This window comes from Lycorma delicatula, chromosome 1 (genome assembly GCF_047948215.1).
Source record: "Lycorma delicatula isolate Av1 chromosome 1, ASM4794821v1, whole genome shotgun sequence".
NCBI lineage: Eukaryota > Metazoa > Arthropoda > Insecta > Hemiptera > Fulgoridae > Lycorma > Lycorma delicatula.
The window spans coordinates 197,721,046-197,741,858 of record NC_134455.1 but is presented as its reverse complement, the minus strand read 5'-3'; the positions used below and the strand labels follow the sequence as shown (position 1 = coordinate 197,741,858).

The following is a 20,813-nucleotide window of genomic DNA, read 5'->3' as shown; positions in this document are numbered from 1 at the left end:
ATTACTAACACTATAAATTATTATAAAAGGCAGATTTTCTGATATAAAAATTAAGCTGAGAGAAAAATCAAATCGTCGTATTCTTTTCCTATTTTATCTACTTTAATAACAACGCTAGATTTTCGAATGAGTATATTTATTTCCTCAGAGAAATAAAAAACAGCTATTATGAGAAAAAATATTATTAGTTTAAATTAAAAAACTAAAATATTTATTTTAAAGTTCGATTTTTTTTAAATTCTTGTTAGGTGCAACTGTTGTAGGCAACCAGTAGTGAATAATAAATCCCTTTGTTCTCATACATCCCAGGCCAGGTTTATAGGGAAAATTTGATGAAGTGGTATCTTGTTGCCTTCACTAAGCGAAATATACAGTTATAAATCATCACGCCAAGCTCACCGAAACGCACCTGATACCAGTCTTATAGTCACATTGTTCAACACAGTGTTCGGCTATAAAGTAAACATTATTACTATCAAAGAAAGCGACACTGGCTACTAGCTTTATATATAGTATTTTAACTGCATCAAGCATCACATCTATAATAAATCCTGGGAAAGATAATGTTAAACAATAAAATTAATATACCCCTTACTGCTAAGTAGGGGAATTTGAAATAAAATCATTTTTTTTTAAAGTATTTTTTTTCTTTAATTTATACACGTAAAAATATGATAACTAGGGTCGTCCATGTGAGCGCATCATGCAAAAACTGTTGGACAGAATTTAATAAAACTGCCGATTTATATCTTAGAGGATTGGTCATTATCTACAATTGGATCACTACACTTCTAATGGGAGAAGATATTAAAGGTATTCATTAAAGAAAAAAAAGTAATCCTTTTACTTCATTATATTTCTGTTACCACAGTAACACTGTAATAATGAAATAAAAGGATTTTTTTTCTTTAATGAATATCTGCAAAACATTTAATAATTTATTATAATTAGCTTAGATTAACACAATAACGAACATTAATGGGTTTTGATTGTTTATTTTTGCTGTCGAGATTATTTATTCAAGAAAGAGAAGTAACCTTTTAAAATCTGTTAAAAGGAGAGTATCTCTGTCCTCTGAAACCGCTGAAATGCGTGAATCTCGGTTAGCTGCTGACCGAGAACGCTATGCCCACCCAGACTCGAGCTGTAGCATCTTCTACAGCTGGAGCATACCAGAGTTTCTAATTCAAGAATGAGGGAAATGTTGGAGGAAAGAGCTTCTCAGGCTTTAATTGTTAATTATCAGTATTATTCTCACAAACATGAAGATAACTAACACAGCTAGACGGGAAGGGCTCACTTTGCTCGCCCTGACCGGGCATGGAAACATTAAATGATAATTATTAACAAAAAGTGAAAAAGATTAATGAATCGGTCTCGTTTTGAATTTATATAACATTACGAGCAACATATACATTTTTAGTCAATCTTTTGTGGCGCGCGCGCGCGTGTGTGTGTGTGTGTGTAGGTCTTGAAAAACTTACTTGTGCCTCGAGTGAATATATATATTTGTCATTTGAGTAAAATAATAACACCATTCAGGACTTCCTCAGTTTTCAAAATTGTCCTTTGCATTATTTATTTTTCAACTGTTCTTTAGTTCGATCATACTGAAAGCTTCAATTTTCTGTTTCTTCTCCTTTGAATATTTTATATTCCCATTTTGCAATCATTTCAAAAGTTTTAATACTGCTACGGTTATAACAATCAGGTGTTAAATGTTCCCTATTCAATTATATATCTAAATACATCAGTATTTAAAGTCATTGTAAAGGAAGAAGTTAAATATACGAGATTTAAATATACATCTAGTTTTTTTCTAATTCAAGAAATTCTGTGAAATTTCTAAAACATACTTAATAATTAAATCCTGAATACGAGGTAAAAAGTCAGAAATGAATTTCTTACTTTTCTGATAAGACTGTGATCGTTTGAAAAGAACATTAATTTATTCTATAATCAACCTAAACCCAAAAAGTTGACTTGTAAAATAAAGATATAAGACATTACGACTATCTGTTGTGTTCAAAATATATTTTGTTTATAAGTCCTTAGAGTTAGAACAGAAATGAAAAAATGTTAGAAGGTTGTATCTAATCCAATACTGAAATTCCTTAAGTCGCTTTGTCTAATTTCTTCCAACTAAAACTTAACTTTTTTATGTTCTAAATTTGTGTTTGATACCTTACAATAACAGTTAATATTCTAACTTGGGATACATTCTACATTTGCACAGACTGTTGTTTTAGAAATAAAGTTATGATAAATTTAATACCTTAACAAACCTCTTTGCTACGGAGTTTATTTTTTGAAAAAGTATTGAATAGAGAAACATTTTTAGATTAATTGAAGGTAAATCGTAATAGGCACGCATATCATAGTTATATATATACTCTGGAATTATTTTATGGTTTTTCGGTTGAAAGAACTTAGATATGAGGGTACAGATAAATAAATATTAAAAGATTTGGGGAAAGTGTAAACCGGAAAGAGATGTTAAAGTAGGATTACGACGCGTTACGTGTTGAATAAGTTAATGCCAGAGTCACGCACGACATTCCGGAAGTTTGTATTACTCGTAGGCAAGTAAGAAGTTGCCACATGAAATAAATATACGAACTAAAAGCACTAACAGGCTACTGTTATACCTCTCTTCTTATAAAAATAAATATAATATACTTACGATTCGAAAGTAAAAATAAAACCAGATACAATAAATAGAAATTGAATTAAAATTATTTTTATTAACTCCTGCAGAGTTTACAGCTTTGACTACCATTGGAATCTGAAAGTTTAATTAATAGTTTATAGTCAATGCACCTTTTTTTTTAAATGCTGGGTCATTCGATGTAGACTTTAGACTAGTCATGATTGAAGATTACTCATTACTGATGACGATTACTCATGACTTCGATGTAGATTTTAGATTAAATTGAGAAATTACCTTAAATCTGGTCTTATTGTAAGGAAGACATCTTTAATGATTTTAACGTAAAGGATGAATATGCTGGCAGTAATTAATCAAATTAAGAATTTACCTGTTCAAGTAAATTAACTTATCGGTAAAAAGGTTTTTATCTTTTTATTCATTCGTTTATAAGAACATTAAATAATTGATGGAATATCTTATTAATTTATCTTTCTTTTGTTTGTAAATCGTTATTAATTTTTTCGGTTATTTTTTGATAAAATTAAAGCTCCGATAGATTGGTTAGGTTACATTTTAAGAAAACAATCACCATAACATATGTAACTATAACTGTAACGTCTGATTTTTTTACCATCATTAATTTGACTAGTTTGATGTATAACTTCGTTTCTTTCTATTCTATGACAAAATCTCGTTTTTAAAATATCTCCCACACATTACTTCTTTAGTTATTTATTTTGTATATTCATTCTTAACGCAGTCATAGTTAACAATTCATTCTCTAAAATTCATAACACCACATTTTTTAACAGCAACAAAACAACTAATTAAAACAAATTACTCATTTAATTTACCGAACGATCTCCATAAAAGATTCTATAAATATGACCTCAGATTACCCAAGAGATAAAAAATAAAATAATATGGAAAAATAAAAAGGAATAACAGCCTAATGTTTTAAAACCTGAGTTGAGTGTGGAATAACTGTACACACTACTTATTTGATAAACATTTTCATTAGTAGGTAAATGTATAAAATCCGGTTTTCTTGCTCAGTCGTTTGAACAGAGCGACAGGCCAGCCAGATCTTCAACGAGTTCAGCATTTACACTTACGGTCAGTCAAGGTTGCAGGGGCAACATTTTGGCCTTCCAATTTTTTTAACTTTTATTTTATTTACGATAATTTACTTTTAAATTTTATTTTTTATACAAATACCCTGAATTTCAGTCCCGATTATCTTATAATAAATCAAAAGTGCAGTAGAAAAAATATTTAACTTTCTTAAAATTTTCAGAATTAAGAATCGTATTAAAAAATTACAGAACGGGTTTCTTCCTCTTAAAAAAAATATTTTTATTCTTAAGTTTATGTCTCACACAAAGGCTTAAAAATCTAATTTAATGTAAAGTTTACTTATTTTATTAAATTAAAATATACATTGATGTAGTGTATCGTAACATCATTAAAAGAGCCCTGGAAGAAAATGTAGAGTGTAACAAATAAAGACGGAACGGCTCTATAGTCGAATAGTCAACTGCAAATGTAGATGGATTCGTTCTTAAACTTAAGTAGATATAATTTTTGAATTCGTTAGATATTTCAAGACAATTTAAAAATAATCTGAAGGACAATTATTAATCCCTGTCGGCTAATCACGGTTAACTACCGAGTTACAGAAAACTTGTATACAATGGCTGCAAAAAAAGACGGAGTTCAGCCGTGATAATTTTTTAAAAAAAACCGCAACGAATACTTAACTAAAATCCGTTGCGTTTTACATTATTTCTGTTCGCGAAAAACACAAGGTTTTTACCAAACAATTCACTTAAAAAGGTGGCTAAAAGGTTATTAAAATATGTGACTAAATCTCGTTTTTAAAATATCTTCCACACATTACATCTTAGTTATTTATTACGTTTATCCTCAACAAATTCTAGTTCTTTCGGAAATTACTTCGGCGGTAGCGAACGTTAAAACAATTTTTTTCATTTCATTTTTTAGTGCCAAAATAATTTTTTGAGTAGTAATTCGTATTTTTACCTACAGTAAACATATATTTTATAATTTGTTTTGGATAAGTTACAGACGTCAGAAATTGCATATACCAAAAACCAAGTGAAAAAACTTTTTCCTGCGATTTTCTGCAAATGAAAAAGACCCATTTTTCTTCTTAAAACCTCCGACAAAACAGAACAGGCTTTAAATTTGGCATAAATTATATTCCTTTTTTCAAGCTATTTAAATGTTAAAGAAATTATAACAGCTTTAAACTCAGGTGTTTTTTTCATAAAGCTTCGTACAGCGGGGTTTCACCGACAACATTTATTCATATTTTTATAAAAGTAATAACACGGTTAATGCTAATAAATATACTATTCATATATATTTAAATAAATGCAAAATAGTGACCGAATAAAATTTATCAAAAGATATAACCCTTAATATTCAACTATAATAAACATTTTTTACTTTTTGCCGCGGTTATTCGGTCTGTCATCACTACATTCACGTAGTCTATCGTACTATCATTAAAAAAGATCCGGAAGGATAATGTTGAGCGTAATAAAGAAAAACGGCTCTGATTAAATGACTAAACATTTTCCTCTATGTTCTATAATAATGTCTAAACTGACAAATTGGTACTAGTAGTACTTTACTGTCTCGACGGTTTAAAAATGGTCGTAAATCATTCCATCCTTACACGCCGGATGTAGGTTATAACAAAAATAAAAGGCTGGAAAATTCTAAAAAGCTAAAGAGAACGAAGTAATTCTAGTTGAAGTAAATAAAATGCGTATTAAGCTACGACAAAACATTAAGCAGTACACGTTTTAACGGTTCCTCACTTCCGACACAAATTAAAAGGAAAGGGCTCCAAGTTACAACTCCCTCCTCACCAGTTAAGCGCATCTGCCACATTCCAGAAAATCTGGGAAGAATAAAGGGATTAAATATATTATTCACTAAGTTACATGCAGAAGATATTTATTTTTAAAAGAGCAAAGTAACACAAAAAGTGATGTGCCTAGATCGACTGAAATTACCTAAACTAATAATAACAATATTATCTTTTACACAAAATTTCTCAATTAATAGCTTTTTTAAACAACAAAAACCGATTAGATTTTGAGAGATCGAGGATAGAAATGGAGTAAGTCACCCAAAAGTCATCTGATGAATGATTTAAATAATCGTGCGTATTATTTAGGTCCATCTATTTTGTTACATCTGGGTAGACCTAAACTATTATCCTCGTAGAAAATATTAGGTAGATATGAGAATTTCTTTCTTCAAATGGAAATGAATAATTTTCTCTTCTTCCGACATCTATTAACAAACGAATAAAAAAAGAGTATTTTTCTATAGTTAACAATGACTTTTTTTTGTAATTAAAATAATTCTCAGATTAGAAATAGAATGCAATATAATCTAGTTATAATAATAATCACTGGTTACAATAACCGAATTGTTGAATTTCTTATAATTAAATCTAGTATTCCTGTGCGACATCGACCTTTAATTCAATGCAAGATTAATACGAACATTAAACGACCGAATAATAACTCTAACTTTACTTTGATAAAAATTTAGCTTATCCACACAAATGAATAAGTAATAGTGCTCACTGTTTTATTTACTTAATTACTTTTTTGCGACTGTTGTACTGCAAAATGAATGGGATTTTTACATCGACAAGAATTTAAAATCGATAAAAGGTGTTGTTCACAAATTATGTAAATCTTTAACGGGGCGTGGGAATTCAGTGATGAATTAAGACATTCCCCGAAGTGTTGATAAAATATGTTAAATCTTTTAAAATAGTCATCCAGGAAATGGTACTCTTGAAGGATATATGAAATTGTTTCAGTGTTACGTACGGGAATGGTAAGAAATGCCATAATGAGTAAAAGAATTATTTGTAAACGGATCTAAATTACAAAAAAAAAAAAATCCTAATCAAATTCATTTTCTTTAAAATGTATCATCATAACTGAAAAAACAAAAAAAAACACACACACGCACTGGTCTTGTCCAGATGTAAAATGCGAGCTTTGGTTTCAATTAAGATGGAAAGGTCTTACAGTTGCCCGCCTAACAAATAGGTCTGTGACTTAGTCGTATCTACATACTAGTACCGATGGTTATACACAGTTCTAAACCAATCTTTCACTTTATAACTAAATGCATATTACATGGAACATAAAAGTAAGCAGTTTATTGTAACTGAAGGCATCAATAAAACGAATTTGTTTCGTAAAAAATGAAATATATTCTAACATCTATCAGAAATTGTCGTAATGACATATGCTATCTTATAACTTCGTCGATATTCTGATAATATAAACTGATACTGAGCTATGCTTGAAATATATCATTTAATACTCTCTTAAATAAAACCGGACCAAGAGCAAGATCTAACATTAGATGTAATCGACCCGAGATTGTCTTGATCTAGGTTTTACGCCATGAGATCCATTCGTGCACAGCTGTTAACCGGTTTATGTAAAACTTTTCAAAAATATTTGAAAAAGTTAATATTATCTTGAATCCGTAAAATTTAAACGCATTTAAATTTTTTATTATGTATATTATTTAAAATACAAAATAAATTTGATTGAGATGAAAAATAATTTTCTCTGAAGCAGCTTTGTATTTAGCGGTACCAAAAATAATCATTTATGACCATTATTATGTATCCTAACAAGTCTTTATTATTTTTTAATTACTAACTTTACAAACGAGTTTTTATTGATTTTCTTTAATATGAAACGCGTTTGAGAACTAATCATTTTTCAGCTCCTGCGATATTTTTCAAATGCTGTTCCTTGTTTGAATTCAGAAAAAAAATCCGTGTTTAAAATAACGTTTATTTAATCTCGTAAGAATAATGAATAATCATAAAAACAGCTAAGTAGGGCGTAAAAGACGTACTTCTGTGTATTTTTTTTAAGCAAAAGCAACAATTTAAAAAAAAAATTGAAAAATAGTATTGGAAAAATTGTATAAGCTACATACATTTTTTTTTTAGTTAAATCTGGGTATGAAATTTGAGTAAGATTTTTACATCAAGTAAAATCATACTTGGTAGAGCAGGATCAGTAACAGCGCTTTAAAAATACTCAGGGTGATAAATATTAGTAGTTACTGAACATTATTAATTCAGTTATAATGTGTGTTTATTCATCACAATATTTTATTTTAATAGCGTCATTGCATAAAAAATAATAGTAAATCGTGTCTGATTTATGCTTCATAGATTATGATAATTTGACCGAGTATTATGCAGTACTTTGGGGATTCAATACATTATTCGGGATTCAGAACTATTATTTAGACTTTATTCAGCCACGCTTGCATGTGGAATGTATATATCATTTCAGCTAAAATTCTTCTATGATCGACTTCTTGTACCTAGTGAATTTCCTAATTCCTAATTAGTGTTCTAAAATGACACATACATGCTGAATAAATGAAATCAACAAGCTTCTGTTTGTAAATCAAGCCATACTGATAAAAGTACACTTGAAGCATCTTATCTCGTAATATTAAGAATAGCTAAGATGTCCAAACCCCAAACAATCGCAGAAAACCTCATGCTGTCTGCTTTAATTGATGTGGGCAGTGTTTTAATGGGTGTGGAAGAAGCAAAAAATTGAAAATAATTCCGCTTTCTAATACAGTATCAAGGCGAATCGATGATATGGCTGCCAATGAGTTCAAGTAAATTATTCAGTATTCAGTTTGATGAATCGACAGATGCGACAAGCATTTCTCAGTTCTCATGTTTTGTGAGATACGAGTGCTATAGGGACATATCAATCAAGGAAAATATGTTGTTCTGCAAATCAATACCTGGTCATGCAACATGATGTTTGGTCACAAAAAAAATCTTTTTGATGTTTTTTTATTAAAATACTAAAAACTGTAACATAGATTGGACAAAATTTATTGTAAGATGTAATGGTGATGCAAAGGCGATGACAGGAAAAAAGTGAATTTCTAAAAAAATAAAAAGATCGTCTTATACCAAGGCGAAATGGACGCACTGCTTCCTTCACAGACATGCTCTTGCTACAAAAAATATGCCGGAAAAATCTCAAACAAATTCTTTGCAAAGCTGTAAAAATGATTAATTTTTATTAAAAGTCTACCGTTACAGAATAGGCCGTTTGTTAAACTATGCGATGAAATGGGCGAAAAGAAAAAAGCTCTTCTTTTCCATACAAAAGTAAGATGGTTATCGCGGGGGAAAGTGTTAACCCGGTTATTGGAATTCCAAGATGAATTAATAATATTTTTCTAGGATAAACAAATACCATTCTCAATTTTTTTACGGAATAATGAATATATATTGCTGTTGGCTTATTTAGCTGATGTATTTTCGCGTTTAAACGACTTGAATGTTAATTCGCAAGGACGTGATAAAAACATTTTATTAATAAGAACAAAGTTCACGCTTTCATTATGAAACTTGATATCTATTTTATTCGCGTTCAAAACAAAAATTCTGATATGTTTCCACTCACTTCCAACTACACTGAGAAAAATTTGGATGAAGAAGACACTATTATTCACCACAGTATGGATAGCATCAAGATACATTTGCGTGAGATAAAAACTCAGCAGGCGGAGTATTTCCCGGAAAATAAAAATGATTTTTCGAAGAAATGGATACATTTAGTGAATACTTTTTAGCTGCTAAATTACCAGTTGACATTCACTACCAGCTCATAGAAATGTTTGCCGATAAAACGATACACATTTAGGTACGTTTTGGCTTACTCGTCGAAGTAAATATGGAAATTTAGTCACAGAAGCAATTGAAAATATTAATCCCTTTCGCTACGTCTTACCTCCGTGAAAAGGGTTTTTCGTCTATGACTGCGATAAAAACTAAAAATAGGAATCGTCTTTTATCGCTTGAAAAAATTTGCTTTTGTGCTTCTAACGTAGATCCACGTATGGAGTAACTTTTAAGTAAAAAACAAACGCAAGCAACTAATTAATTTATTTTATTTACATGTATACTTATAAAACGTTAGTAGAATGTTTATAATAAATGATCTTTTTCTCATAAAATGATTTCATTATTGTTTACGTGTAAAGTTGTAGGCTAATTTCGTGACCCCCCCCCCCCTATCATATCACGGAGACCCACATGTTGAGAAACGCTGATATAAAGTATTAGATGAGGTTCCGTTCTCATTAACTTGAAAAAGAGTTGAAATATATTTTCCAATTTGTCTTTTTTTTATTAATCTATTTGTTATTTTTTTACTGCATGGATAGAAACGTCAATAACATTAAATACTTATCATATGCGATTTTTTAATTAAGTGCCTTTTGATTGATTTTTCAACGGAGAAAAAAATCACTATGCCGTATTCACAACTCCATATTCATTTACCAACTGAAAATGTTTTAGATCACTATCATCAATTGATTTAAGTCAAACTTATTGATAATTAAATTGCATATTTACAATGGTCTGTATGATCGCATTACGTTCTTGTTTATTATCGATTCGCATTTAAACTCTTTTTTCAGTATCCAAATTTTGCTTTAATTTTTTAAAATATATTAAAATACTATAAATTACACATATATACTAATGATTAAATTTAAGCGTGGACGTATTACGACCGTTATAGTGCAACTTCAATACTTTTATAACTTACCATTACAGATTTCTAATTAAATAAGAATTAGATACTATATAGTTATTTTTAACATGATTAAATTAATAGCTAATAACACGCTACTCCCGTTGTATATTCATAACAAAAAGTCGCCGCTGTTGTTTTCATTAACGGAATTTAAGTGGGTCAATGATGTGAGAAGAGGCCCGACCACGTCCAAGAGTACACATTCACGGTTTGACAAGCAAAACGGGACCACCTAAAGAAAAACTACCGTTCAACCGAGAATGATTTCTATAAAAAAATTTATCGGCTACAATACTTTCTTTAATAAATTTACTCGATCCGAACATAGAACGTGTTAAAAATAACTAAGAAGATTAGTTTCTATTGATTTCACGGAGAAATTAAATAAAAAATTCTAAATGAAATTTCACAGAAGAATTTTTATTTTAAAATAAAAAATCAAATTTAATGACAGAAAAGACCACAAATAACCGTTTTATCATTATATTAAAAAAAAAAAAACAAAAAAAAAAAAATAATAAATCCGGATGAAATTCGCTGAATTATAGCTTAATTACTTTACAAAATATAATTTTACTTCACATTAAAATACGGTTTCTATAAATAGATTCCGAAACGCTTACTTTTCTATGCATCTATCTATCGTCTATACATCGTTTCATTAATATCAATTCACACCTTAAGATATTTAATAAATTTAGTACGATATTTTGAATCCACATTCTCTACAAAACAATAAAACATGGATTTTTCAAACACTGACACAAATATATTTGGGCATTCGTCTTTTCTCTGATCCTGTAGTACAAAAATATGGACGATAGAACCAGAAAGGAAAATAACGAAGACAAATATGGGTTACAGAGAATCGGAGGTTTTGAAAATCTGCCATGTCTATAAATTACATATGAAGAGAAATTAAGAAGTATGGTATTTGACAGAAATAAAGATCGGTTTACGGTTTCCATTATTGCTGTTTGAAACGAAAACTGTAAGGAATTCATAAACATAATTAGTTTTCTAAGTTGGAAAAGTCCATTATTTTTCTGCCTTAAAATAGATTTTTTTAAAAATAAGACCTTAAGTCGCCGTATAGAAAACGAATATACTCGTATTAAGACGATCCTGTTTAGAAGATTAGGTGTGAGAGGGTTGTGTTGAAAGTAAAAGCAAAAAGAGAAGACAAAGATTAGAATACACGAATCAGAGAAGTCGGAATCTAAAATATTACATTTTTTTTTAAATTGAAATATTAACACCGACCAGAAAGCAACAGAGAAGAGCATCGACCAGTCAAAAAATTATCTCAAAAAATGTACGAATACGACAATCCAATCTTTATTTAATTTTTAAGAGTTTTTAACCTGAAAACAGAATTTTAATTAAATCTGTCTGTTTTTTATTATTAATCTCAATGTATTATAAATCCCAATATTCATTTTCTGGAAATGTATTTTTAATCCAGTAAAAGAAGAAATTATTATGTGTATTACGTCATAAAATACAATTTTGGATAACATTAGAAAAAAACATACACTTATACAACTTTTATAGAATTTAATAAAAATAAATAAAAGCTTTTCGTCGTTATTTTTTCAATTTCTTTAATTTGAGATTGGAAAAAGTACTGAGCTATCTATAGCAAAGTGTAACTAAAAAAATTAATTAAAATTACCATTTAATCGAAAAATTACATATGAAATTTATTTTCTGTAGCTAGAACAAATTTGCTTTAAATAAATAAGCACACTGAATAAATTTAGAATTCTCTTTCTGGCGTAACACATAGATTCATAAACACAATATATATAAACAGTTTACGTGTTAAGAAATTTAAAAAAACCTATTTTAATAAGAATCGTTAAGTCTTAGTTCCGTTTCCTTTCTTTTGTAAAACTTCAAACAGAGTTCTTTATTCGATACGGGATCTTACAACAAAACCGAAAATTTTAATCCTTTTTCACAAAATAATCTTAGTTTTCAAGATTCGTGGATTAGTTTCGATTCCACTTTCCAAGTTTCCATAACTTTATTTTTAATCTAATTCCTTATTTAAATACGAAAGGTAAAATTTTGTCGATATTCAAAACTTTCTTCTTTATTTTTTTTTTTTGGAAAAAATAAATGAATGTTTAGTTTTCTAGTTTTATTATAAAATCACTTTACTATTTTGAAAAATATTATAAATAACAAAACACGGTATGACCGTGTTTTGTCATTTACGAGTATTTCATTAACGTGTACGTACAAAAAAGTTACATACCACAAACTGATTTAATATCGGATTCCAGCTTCATTTTCCGACATAAAATGTTTTACAAACCGATTTATCGGGTTTTTTTTATGAACTGCAGTGACTTGATAAGAGCAATGAAAGTTTTACGACTATATTGACACACTGACTTAAAGTAAATTAATTTAAAATAAGAATATTTTAATAAGAATCTAATACGTTAGTCGATTAGATTAATTTACGTACGAGTTAAACCTAAAAACATACTTGAAATCCAGTTTGTCTTATTTTAATTAGTAGTAAAAATTTAATCACGTTAAACTAGTTACAGAAAACCGACTTACTATAATATATCGGTAAGGTAGTTTAGTAATTAGATTATTCTTGCAATTTGTGCTAGATTTATCGATCATTTTTTAAATAAATCATTTAAAATTACTTCTAAAAATTATCATTTATATTAGTACAAAACAAGTTTTTTTAACCGAGTTCTGAATTTACGCTAATTTTTTTTTACATTTTTATAACGTTGTGTTTTTATATCGAATATCGCTTAAAATTATTACAAATATTTTAATTATTAATACTGTTAAATTTACTGTTAATTTTACTGTTAAATTAATACTGAATAATTTTTTCAGTAATTTTATGATAAAATTAATTTTATATAGTGTATAAAATTTATTCCAGATGTACAGCGTAATTAAGTTTTATACATTTACGTAATTCATAAAACTTTAACCCAAATGAACTCAAACGTTCAAACAATAATTAAATCCAATCTGCCCAGTAATGTAAGCTACATTAACAAGTAAAGTTTTTTATCACTCTGGTAATAATGGTTATTACTTTATGTACTGCATAAATAAATTTGCTTGTGCTTTTACTTACAATTTCGTTAAGAAAAATGGATTCGGTGTAATTTATTCTTAACGATAAAAGTTAGCGTGTTAAGCTACAGAGATTTTAAAATAAGATTATTAACACTCTGATTACTGAAACACTCCTTATACGGATATTTAAAAAAAATTATAGAGCCTATAATATTATAATTAAAACTAGATTTCGAAATAGTAGCGTCTTACAAGCACGTGTAAAAATAATTTGTCCTATACACTGAAGTACTCAAACAAAATTTAAAAAAAACTACAAAAATAAAATGAGCTGATTTAACTGAGGCTTTCGAAAATGCTAATTATTTGATTCATTTTCGACTGTTAAAATTTTCATAAATAAAACTAACTTCGTTCTTTTTTTTGTCTTGTCCTTATATCAACGAAATCAAATTGAATTACGTAGTTATATTCCTCGAAATAAAAACTAGCGTACAAGCTGTAAAAAATTTTAACTGTAAATCTTATTATAAAACTTGCGAATGTTAAAAATATATACGGTTCTACTTACCATGAAAAGATACAATTCTCTTTCTGTTAATTAATATTATATTAAAATATTGATTTTAATTTAAAAAGAATTAGAAAAATTAGTAAAAAGACAATAATAATTGTAAATATTAATTTATAAATACGGGCAGTAATACAAACTACTTATCTTAGTTTTATCCCTAAGCCTTACCGATAAAATACTTCACTAAAATAAGCTGTTTCATTTTTTTAACTCATTCCTCATCAAGATCTAACTCTTTCGTAGCGAGTTAGATAACTCGTTTGTATGAGCTGTAGCTACATTATCGTTATCAATAATACATTTTTTTTAAAAACAAAAAAATATTTAAATATTTTAATTTATTTTAATTATTATTTTCAGCATTTAAATATTTTAATATTTAAATGCTGAATGGAAGCTTTATTAAATGAGGGAATAATTCTACTGTTAAGACAGATACTAATAACCATAATGAAATTAACTTTCATGGATGCATGAATCATAATAATAAAGTGTACACTACCGTGTGCATAGATGTAGTAAGACGCAAGAATAGTAGTAGTAATAACAAAGAAGGAAGAGCTAAAATAACGAGGTGTAGTGTAGATGAAGTGAAGAAAGTATACGGCACAACACAATGAATAGGTGCGGCAGTTATTATAAAAAGAAGGATCTGATGAGAGGATGACGCCTTGTTGTCAGTTACAAGAACTCTGAAATCCCCGCACAAGTATCTCATTAAATTATTCTATTCGTTTTATTGTATCAAAATTTGTAAAGAAGGCGACTGATTATGAAGGACTGTTAATTATTATAATTGATATGACGCTTTAAATGTCATCTTTCGTTCTATTTAATGATTATTTTAATGATTGTAACTTATGCACATTTATAATTTTTTTGAAAATATTTTATAAAATGAATAACTCAAGATAAAAAGTAAAGGTAACTTATATTACATGAATTATCTAAAGAACTCTTTTAAGGATTTAATTCTTATTCATAGCCGCATAAAACTACACTATCATTGAAGATCACCAAGAAATATCCAAACGAATAATCTAAGATGTCTAACGATGTAAATACACACTTCACATGAGACATCGAGAATTCTCCCACAAACTTTACCATTCATAGTACAAAAAAAATAAAAATATTCCTATCAACATTTGTTTTTTTTTGGTTTTATTTATTTAATGATTTCGGAGTAGGTTAGTGCCTTTATAATAAAGTGATGCAATAAATCGTTTATAATAAGTGAATGACAACAAAGTTTATTCGAATTTCTTAAATATTATAAGCAAACCACTTTTCATAAAAAAATACAGTTAAATGAAAGGATATAGTTTTATGAACTAATGCTGGTAATACTGGTAAGAAAAATCACTAATGTTATTTCAGAAACTGCACCACCATTTTCCAGTATGGCCGCATAGCTTCATTTCAATTATTTTTCTTCCAACCCGTATTTCTTTCCAAAGTTGAAGGAATAATTCTAAAAAAATTAATAGAATCATTGTAAGCTACGCTTTTTGAAGTGGGGTTTAAAATTACATATCGATCGGAAATATTGTTACGAAAATCATTGTTCATGATATGTCGATTGCTTTTTATACCGTTGAACCGCCAATGACATAACTGATCATAAAATCTGTAGTCAGAATACAAAAGCTAATTATTCTAAAGGAAATTCTGCGTAGTTAACGCAAAAAATTAAATTATTACAAGCAGTTTTAACTGAAGTGGAATTCAGTCTACTGTCAAGCTGTGTTTTATTAAATACTGAAGGCTTAAGATGGAAGAGATTTTCTAAGTGTTTCTAATCAATCGCGTATAAAAATCAAAGTTGTTTGTAACGAAATATGTAATTCACAAAGCCATCGGGATTTATCGAATATTTTTACAAAATATTATCAAATAAGTTAAACAGAAATTAACATTAAAAAGAAAGAAAGCCCCCGTTAATCCACACCAAAAACAAATTTCACGATCTAAAATCAATCTTATTAAATTTTACGTTTAGTTTCAAATCCGTGTCAACATACTTAATATTCCTACACACAAGTCTTATAAACACCAGTATCGTCCAAAACGAAAACAAACTCTGCCTTTTTGTTTGCTTTTTACACGCTCCAAAAGGAAATTAGCTTGCTTCAAACTATTATTTATTATGTTTAACAACGTGTTGAAAACCATATACGTTTACTAGAGCAAGAATAACTCATTGACTTCTTTCTTTTTAGCCTCAGGAACCACCGCAAGAGGATGAAGAAGGATGATACGTATGAATGTAGATGCAGTGTAGTCTTGTTCAGTCTCAGGTCGACCATTCCTGAGATGTTTAGTTAATTGAAAAGACAACCGGTAAATAACACCGGTATCCTCGATCTAATATTCAAATCCGTATAAAAATAACTGCCTTTACTAGGATTTGAACCTTAGAACTCTCGACTTCGAAATCAGCTAATTTGCGATGACGAGTTAACCACTAGACCAGCCCGGTGGGCTTAACTTCGTGGACTGAGTATCAAGATAATGATTTTAACATTCTAAAGTACGAACAGAAGAGAAAAATATAATAAAGGTGAAGTAGTAAATAAAAAAACATTTACACAAATAAATATGGTCTCTTTTTTCTTTAACTGACTCTCGTATAAAATTTATAATACTTTTAAACTGCTTTAAATATAGATCAAATAATTTAATTAAAAGTTTAAAATGGGTGTTCAGGATTATTATCTCCTTAAATAATCTTAATAGTGACAACTGCTAATATTAACGTTTTTCTCTGGTGTAGCGCTTTATTTATTCAGAAGTTAAGGATGTGGAAAATTCCTGTTCTTTTAATTCTGCAATAAGAAAAAAATTATTCGATTTTGATAAAACCAAAAGTATAACAAAATATCTTTTGACTCCAAAAGAAGTTTTGCTCTTAAAATTCAGACTTTACTATTCATACCGACTCTTCGATTAGATTATGATTAACATCATTACCGATCAGCAGTTACGATAACCGTTCGGTGTTGCTGAAAGTCCCGGGTTCGATCCCGATCAGGCATATGACTACCGTTAGGTAGTCTCAGAAACTAAAAAATGATATTCTTCAGTTTAACTTGATTTAAAATTTTTCACTGACTATCGATGCTCTTTACCTTATCGTTCTGGAGCTGTAGACGAATTGGCAAATAATCTAGCTTACTCACAGATATTAAAGGATAATAATCTCGAAATAAAAATAAAATAATCGTAATGGTAAAAATAAATTTTTTTAAGGATATTGTACGCAAGTAGCACATAAAATACTTTTGTAAGATTACTGCCCGATTCCGCTAATATTTTACGCGCGCGCGCACACACTTATTTATTTAATTATTAGTCATTAAATATTGTAAATGAGCCTAGCAGGAGAAAGAAAGAAATGAAAAGACAATAAGGAGTAAGGAGAAAGAAAAGACAATAATAAACCGAACTTCAGTTCCTGAGATTATAGACACGAACGTAGCTTTATACATACAGCCACTAGATTGAAAAAAATACCACAGCTGTTACCTATCTTTACGACTTTAACCTAGAAATGAACAACTTTGATGCGCTTTGCATGCTTGTATTTATTTACACAAATTTTAAAACCTGAATTGTCTATAATTAAACAGGATCTAAAAGGAATAATTAGTTCGTTTATATGATTGCAAGACAATAAGAATAATAATATGTAAATGCTTTTAAAAAAACAAGAAATATTTTACTTACCAGTTTTATTGTAAATTAAAAAAATACACTATAAATACTAGAAGCGCACATTGACACACGACTAGACGTTTAACGAAGGTATCATGTACACAAATAACACTATAATTATACAGGTACGGAGTAAACAACAGATAAATACAACGTGCTCACTGTACGGAGGGCGGCTCAAGACTAACTGAAGAAGGCGGTTAGTGAAATTACAGTCCGAAGACCTCTGGAAAGGCTCAACAGTCGAGTTTCGTATTCTTTCACATGGCCACATGAACCTTATCGCTTACCTTCCAGGTAGAGGACAGGTAGAAGGAGTGAACATCACTGAATACTCTACAGATATTCCACTTTATGATCCAGCCCAGTGAAGAAGACGCATCGCTGCACGATTCCGGACACTAAAAACAACTATCATACCTCTCTTTCTCTTACGCTGCATCTAGCATTGCAAATATTTAAACCTCATACTGCGGTTTGTTGTTTCTAAGATACACAACATAACACAAAATATGAACAACTTAGTATCAAATAATTTTTTGAATTTTTAAAAAGATGTTTTCTTAAATAGTCTTAGTTTTAAAAATAAACCCTGTAGTAAAACCAAACTCTTTTTAATTAATGTGGCGAACAAACTAAAGAGAACTTTTAAATAGCGTTATAATTTCGGTTTGTTTTTTAAATCTTTTTGTCGTGATCTATTTTTTTAAGTAGTGCATTTCTACGAGTATTAAGCAAAATTTACTTAAACCGGCTGCGACTTTTTGGAAATAAAATATCACTGATTTCGGCTTCAGGAAATTTATTTAGTTTTAACAAGATATTCGTATTTTGCTACGACTTGTAATTATTCTGAATTTCGTATTGTCTCAATACCGACTTTCTAAAGTGAACTGAAAAGGAATTTTGAATAAAAAAAAATCTGAAAAGTATTATTTCACATTTTTATGAAAATGTGGTTCTCTATCCCGGATCACAGCAGCATGTAGTAAAGTTATGGTATCTGCCTGTCGTCTTATACCTGTGATATTTTTCTTCAGAAACTTTTTACCAATTTTGACACCCATGTTTTAACCTTTGAACCAACATATTCAACAAAGGTTATGAACTCAATCCCCTTACGGGAATGTTTAAGCCTCTTTTAATACTCTTAGCTGACTTTATCAAAAGGTAAAACTATTTTACTTTTACAGAGAGCACATACGAGAAACCTATACTTAGTAAATTAGGAACGGTATTTCGGATACATATATACAATATTATTAAAATAGTATGTATTATTATATTATACAGCTCAAATTATTATACAGCTTCTTGAATTAATAATTAATTTAGCAATTTTTAAAAGTGAACCTGAGTATATATTAATGTACTATGTAATTTTAATATATATATATATATATATATATATATATATATACTAATAAAATATGTAATTTTATATTAACAATTTAAAAGAAATTGTTAATATATATTTAATGTAATACAGTAACGCGAAATGAAATTTCAACATCAAATTCATGAAGTCTTCGAAAAAGACACTACCTCAGAAATAAACACATTAGAAATATGCATTTACTAAGATATGAGAACTAGGCGAGAGAATCACCGCGCATTGAGTACGGATTTGAAAAAGCGGGCGGGCAGCTATTAGTTATTAGAAAATGAGATTATTGACGACAACGAATTATTGTAGCAGTAACCCGTAGAAATGAGAGAGAAAACTATGAAAGATGACAGGATGAAGAAGAGTACTTCCTAAAATTTCAAAAAAGGGAATGTATGCACCAAAGTGAAGTACTTTAAACAAAGATTAGATTTTTTTTTAACAAAAATTGACTAAAATCAGTAGGAATAATTTTCTACTATTTACTACTCGTTTGATGTCGAAATAAAATTTTTCAGTATTTCAGAATTAATATTTTACACTTACAATTGAAGCCATAAAAAATTGCAAACCTCAAATCTACTGATTAAATGGAATATCGTTTTGTTTTTAATATAAGTTATTTTGCCAAATGTTTCTTTCAGGTATATCTCGGGGCAGCAGCCAGAAGCCAGATGAAATATATGTATTTACCTGATTGTCCAGTAAATACATATTACCTTGTAATATGCAGTTTCCGATATGAAACTGCTTTTTACCTTGTCCATTTAACAATTTTTAGTTTAATGAATAGTTTCTAAGAGCAGAAGACATCTACCCTCCGTTTCTCTTGCTGTATACTCGCAATATATGCAATTAGTCGGCAGAAAGATTGGCATAGCCTATTTAAAACAAGTTTCAAAGATTCAAAATATTACGGAGAATTTCTTTTTTTTAAACGGGCACATCATATGATCATAGTGAAAATTGTTGCTCTACTCATTAATTTAGATCGATGATTCGTAACAATTTATTTATGTATGGTGATAACTTTACGTGAAATCTACCGCTTAAAATAATCAGATTCCGATTTTAATCGAATCTTTTCGAAATTTTCCAGAAATTTCGCAGCAACAGAAATTTCCCGGCACAAAATACTCCAAAATATCTGAAATTACTAAAACGAAATTTAAAATATGCTGTTTGCATATATGTAATCCACCTCTTATAGTAACTTAAACGGACATCAACGTGGTACAATATCACACACTACTCCGGTAGAAAGGTAAACAGTAGAGAAAAGTATCTTATAGCCTATTTATCCTTTTTTAATGAAATAAAAGAGATTTTTACGCAACATTTTGTGGCACGCAATGTACGATGTTAAAATTCTATTTCTAATAATCAATCCGACTCGACCATCTTGGATATGTATCTTATAGAGCAAACAATAGTTTCAGGCCAAACAGCTGACGTTATATAAATATACTGTAAATGTAACGTATGTTGTTATTGTATTCTCAGTTGTAATTTCTTTCGTTCATTCAGAATTTCACCGATTTGGACAGCTCCCCTTACAATAAACAAAATAAGTCCATCTTTTAAGTTTCTCATTGTAACAAGTTTCTATTCCGTATTCTTTTTTTTATATAGGTATTATTTCTTCATAAACATAATCGATTAGCCCAACGGGCTGGTATGGTGATAAATCGTTGTCGCAAATCATTTGTTTAACAGCTGATTTTCGAATACGGATTTGAACACTAGACA

General features: G+C 29.1%; 1 protein-coding gene across 2 annotated transcripts in view; it reads right to left on the bottom strand.

Moving 5' to 3' along the window:
- Positions 1-17,843, bottom strand: part of uif (sushi, von Willebrand factor type A, EGF and pentraxin domain-containing protein uif) — a 382,421-nt gene extending 364,578 nt beyond the window's left edge. For both annotated transcript variants that reach the window (XR_012756945.1, XM_075370063.1), the window contains exon 1: positions 17,690-17,843. The gene's annotated coding sequence lies outside the window, so the exon portion shown is untranslated. The remainder of the gene's footprint in view (positions 1-17,689) is intronic.
- Between the last annotated feature and the right edge of the window lie 2,970 nt (positions 17,844-20,813).